This window comes from Fukomys damarensis, unplaced genomic scaffold, assembly GCF_012274545.1.
Source record: "Fukomys damarensis isolate Sample0158 unplaced genomic scaffold, DMR_v1.0_HiC HiC_scaffold_37, whole genome shotgun sequence".
Classification (NCBI taxonomy): Eukaryota; Metazoa; Chordata; class Mammalia; order Rodentia; family Bathyergidae; genus Fukomys; species Fukomys damarensis.
The window spans coordinates 28,316,941-28,322,228 of record NW_022900949.1 but is presented as its reverse complement, the minus strand read 5'-3'; the positions used below and the strand labels follow the sequence as shown (position 1 = coordinate 28,322,228).

At 53.4% G+C, this 5,288-nt stretch overlaps 1 protein-coding gene across 1 annotated transcript in view; it reads right to left on the bottom strand.

Moving 5' to 3' along the window:
• Positions 1 to 593, bottom strand: part of Vgll4 (vestigial like family member 4) — a gene marked incomplete at its 3' end in the record, with an annotated part of 104,617 nt that extends 104,024 nt beyond the window's left edge. The window contains exon 1 of the mRNA XM_033759667.1: positions 306 to 593. The remainder of the gene's footprint in view (positions 1 to 305) is intronic.
• Between the last annotated feature and the right edge of the window lie 4,695 nt (positions 594 to 5,288).

Below are 5,288 nucleotides of genomic sequence, written 5' to 3'. Positions count from 1 at the left end.
CCGGGCGAGCAGGGCGGGAGCTGCGTACCCGGCAGCCACAATCCGGAACGCAGTGCTGCGCTGCACCGGTGCGAATTTAAACAGAACCCGCCCCCGGGCTGCCTCGAGCTCCCGAACCTCGGGCGTGGGAGAGGGAAGGGTCGGGACTCGAACCCAGCTTGCAGGAGCGTCGGGGGTAGGCGCGCGATGCGGCTCCCAAACGAGCCCCGCGCGGCGCCGGTGGGCGGGAAGCCCGAAAAGTGGCCCCCGAAGGACACACAGGTCACCCCAAGCGTCGCTGCCCTGGGTGTCTTGGCCAGACTCACCGATGAAGACCCAGAGGGCCGCCGGGCTTTCCGAGCTATTTTGCTTAGCTCATTCGCAGCCTCGGAGGAGGAAAAGAAACCCCGAGGAAGACGGCGGACGGGGATGAGGAAAGGAAGGGGACAGCTGGGCACTTTCCCGGAAGTGTGGTAAGGAGAAAGGGGTTTGCCGGACTAAGTGCCAGCGCCACCTCTATTCAGCAGAGCACACCGAGCCGAGCTGTCCCGTCCCTGCGACGGAGAACACTGCCTCTTGGAAGAGCCGCAGCGGGAGCGGAGGACGAGGCAGCGGGGTGCGGTGACGAGCTCCACCTCCCTCTTCTCCCCTGACCTGTATCCAGCCCGCTAGGCACTGTGTGAGCTGACGCCCAGCTTCCCCAGGGAGAAGAGCGCTTTGTCCAGATAGCGCCAGTGAATCACCCCAGAAGTCACAAGGCTGCGCCTTGACAGAAGTAGCCCCACACATCACTGTCTTGGTCGAAAGCCTTGCCTTGTCTGTGCCATGAAGTGATTTCCATTAGGGGTCAGCGGAGGTCCGAATGCCTCTAATTCCCCTCCCTGCTTGGAGAACTGAACTCTGCACATAAATCTGGGCACCCTGGCCGCCTGGCTCAGACCAGGCTCTGACCGTGCAAGACCAGTCTGCGCCTTCCTTCATCGGCCCGAGTGTGGCTGCATTGGAGACGTGCACACGCACACACACGTGCGTATACTCACACAGGTTCCCGTACAGAAAGTGTGCGAGGCTGAGACATCAGACTAGCAAGTCATACGGGGTGACCCTGGGTGAATCAGGACAATGTGAAATGACAAAGGGGAGCCTATGCCATCACACTCTCTTTGTGACATTAAAAATAAAATGAAAAATATACCTGCCATAAAAATACATAAAATAGAAATTCAGAAGCCAGGCATGGTGACGTGGGCCTGTGGTCCAGGTGCTCAGGAGGCTGAGGCAGAACCAGCCTAGGAAACAGAAAAATTCTGTTTCAAAAAAAAAGTCCAGGAATGATGATTTCAGTATCACTGGTTGGGGGGATGCAAGCCTGGGGAAGGACAATCTGGTTACACGTAGGTCCTGGCTTTGGGGTCGAGGTCCTAGTTTGGGGGTGGTTACTACTAAAATTATTAAGTTTTATTTGCACAACAGTACAAATGTATTAAATGCTACTGAAGTATACATTTGCAAAGTGCTGCAATGAGCCCAGCATAGTGATGTGCATTTGTAGCCCCAGCCATGCAGGATGCTGGGGCAGGAGAATCTCTGGAGCTTAGAAGTTCAGGAACTGCCTGGGCAACAAAGCAAGACCCTGACTCAAAAATTAGCACTTGACTAGCATGTGCAAGACCCTGGGGTCAATCCCTAGTACCACCACCACCAAGAGCAAGAAACAAGTAAATTATTTCCAATTTGCCATAATGTTAAAAAAATAATGCCTAAGGAACTAAAGAAAAAACAAGGCAAATCAAAAAAGAAAACATACTGACAACTCATTAAATAAAGATAGACTGTACAGAGACAGCTGGTGAGAATATCTTTTTCCCCTTCGTCTCACTCTGTGCTCCAGATTGGCCCTGAACTCACTATGTAGCCCAGGCTGGCCTTGAACTCAGGGCGATCCCCCTGCCTCGACCCCCGAAGTGCTGGGATGACAGGTGTGTGGCACCTCACTTGGCTTGGAGAATGTATTCCTCAACAGAGATTTCATAAGTGCCCCCAGAGGTGTATTTGCAAAATAGCAATTAAAATGAACCAAGGCAGTGATGCCGAGGAGGTCACGTGCGAGAGTGTGCCTGTCCTGTCCTATCTGCCCTTACCGAGCCTGAGACTACACAGAAACCACTTTTTGTTTAAGAGCAGAAGACAGTGGTGCGTGTCTGCTGCGCACCACGTGCCTTTTCCATCTCCCGCACCTGTCCCCCGGAGTCCCCTCACTCCGCCTAGCAGGTCCCCTTTCCACCTTTGTCCCCCGCCACAGCCCCTTCTGGTCCCAGAGCTAGCTCCTTCCTTCCCTTCTAGGTCCACATGGCTCAGCTCAGGGCGAAGGGCTTGTTCACCTTCTCCTGATCCAGAAATGGTTGCCATCAGATGACCGGGGAGTCACAGGTCCCTGAGGGGCCGTGGAGTCGGCACAGCCCACTGCTATGGGGGTGAGATAGCCCCAGACAGTCTTGACCAGCACTGAGTGTCAAGGGCTCTCAGGAATTCTGCTAAGGGAGTCTTTGGCTTCCCCCTTGCTCCTTAGGATTTCATATTAGTGAACATTGTCTCAAAAGAAAATGTCTTTTTCCAAACCAAGTGGAAAAATTCAAAATGATCTGACGTCAAAGAGAAGATCAAATAATAAATGCTCGACATTTCGTGAGCACCTATGATGTTATATGACAGTTATCTGATTTAAGCCTCAGGCTGGCCTTGAACTCACTCTATAGTCCACAGTGGCCTCGAACTCACAGCTATCCTCCTGCCTCAGCCTCCTGAGTGTTAGTATGCACCACCACACCCCTTGACCCCTGGTGGCTTAAAAAAACAAAATGAAGCCACAGAAGCCCAGACTGGGGTCTTCCATAGTCACATAACAAACAGCTGTCTAGTTTCTGTCCTATGTTCAACTTTTTGGATTGCTTGTATTCAGCTGCAGTGTGTGTGTGCATTTCACGCTTGTTTAAAAGCTACACACCTGTAAGGAGTGTATACTTGCTTTTACGGGGTACAATTCTGAGTTGTAGAATAACCAAAGTAATGTAAGAGAACTCCAGGGGCCCAGGGAGGTTTTGCTCACTAATGTGGGTCTGCAAGCTGTGTAAGATGAAGCCCCAGCTTCGGGTCAGAGACCCCAGAAAGGGCCTCCAGTTAATAGAAGCAGATATGGGATTTCTTGGGCGGGTGCCGGACAGCTGCGGGACTGCAGGAGAGGCAGGAAAGCTGGCCGGAGGCGCTCAGGAGGTGGGTGGGGCAGAGGTACCACGGGAGCATGGGGTAGAGATAGACCTGACCCAGCATGCAATTCGGCCCTGCAGCCGCTGGCACTGCCATCCCAGAACTCAGCCACTCTTCCAGAGTGAAGGCCCTGGGAGCAGGTGGGGCCACATGCCTGTCACCTCAGCACTCTGGAAGGCTGAGGCAGGAGGATCACAAATTTGAGCCCAGAGTGGGGTACTTAGTGACTTAGCAAGTCCCTGTCTCAAAGTAAAAAGCAAAAGCTGGGGGTGGAGCTCAGCAAAGGCCTGGGATGAATCCCTAGTATTACAGGGGCAAAAGAAAAAAGAGTTAAGGCCCTGGGCAGGAACACTGCAACAGCCAAGCCACCCTCCCAGCCCTGGGACAAGTCTTTCTGTCCCTTTATATTTCTGTCCCCACACCGCAGAGAATCACCACAGTATGAAGGGCAGCTGGACGCTGGGCTCCCCATGTTCACTAGACGTGTTCCCGTGAGACCTGCGCCCACCACCAACTCCTGATGTCCCTGCAAACTTGGAGCCGCTGCAGGCACCGAATCCAGCCAGGGGTCACTGGTGTCACTGGGCAGCACCCAAGAGCCCTGCTGTGGCCTAGAGCCGCCAGCCACACCCAGAACCACGCCAATGCCCTGTCCAGTGGCCCTTGTGACAGTGGGCAGAGCAGGAGGGGACCTCACCCCAACAGGGTCATTTCACAGCCTGGGAAACCTGAGGTTCCCTGGGGGAAATTTTCCCATCTATACCCATGTTTTAGCTGTTTATAAAACACTTGGACAGCAGCACTTGGGAGGCCATGGGGAAGCTGCTGACCATGCACTGCTTTCTTTGCGGATTTCTGCCCCCAGGAAATGGGGTTTTCTCCCTTCTTTTTCAGTGGCACAGGGGTGTCGGGAGCCCCCTACAGGGCTTCGACAAGGCCCACCCCACCCCACCTCCCTGCCTCAGCCGGCCGGACACACTCCCTTCCCACTGCAGTCCACCCACTCTGGCTTCTGGGCCACTTTTGCACAGGTCCAGGTCTGCTCCCTGCCACTGGCCCTTGGCACTGGCCATGTCCTCCTGTCACATCTGTGGAGTTTGCTCTCCAGGCTTCCTTACAGTTTCGCCCGTTGTGGGTCTTCTCACTTCCAGACATCTCACCCAGATGGCCCTGGCACCAACGCCCTCAGCCACCCTGTTGCTGCTGGCCAGGGAACCTGTTAGTGTGTGTATGTCATCATCTCTTCCCATGAGGGACGAGACAGAGACTTCCCGCTAATCCTGCGGCCCAGCATGTAGTAGGCCCTCGACAAACCATGCATTGAGGACTGGGGTGTCATTGCTCAGTGGCAGGGTGCTTGCCTGGCATGCGCAGGACCCAGGTCTGCTGCCAGCATGGCCAGCGACAACAGAGCAGCTGGGTATCGAGGGCGCTCTGCACACAGCTGCCATTTAAAGAGTGTCAAGCATTGTCACAGAGCGACGTCACACTAGGCCACCTTGGCAGCCTGAGGGAGAAGCAGAAAGGGGGAAACAATGACCTTCAGACTCTACAACTACTCACCACCTCCTTTTGGTTCTTTTCCTTGTTCTGTTTTGTTTGGTTTGAGACAGAGACTCGCTATGTAATTCAGGCCAGCCTTGAACTCGCGGTGGTCCTCCTGCCTCAGTTAGAACTCCTGCCTCCTGAGTGCTTATTTGCCTTTTCTCTACAAAGAAAAGAAAGCATTGCTGTGTTCACAGATTTAAAGGTGCTAAAAGAACAGATGTGAAATGTCCTCACCACAAAGACATGATAAGTAGGCAAAGGCAGGAATATGGCAATGAACCTGGTTTATTCATTCTGCAATGTGTATGCCTGTGGGCCCCATGAACACACAATTATTATTTGCAATTAAAATTTAATTTATTTTTATGGTGCTGGGGATCGAAGCCAGGGCCTTGTACATACCAGGCAAGTGTCTACACCATGCTACATCCCCAGTCCCCAAAATGAAGCACACACATGTGCGGACACACACACACACACACACACACACACACACA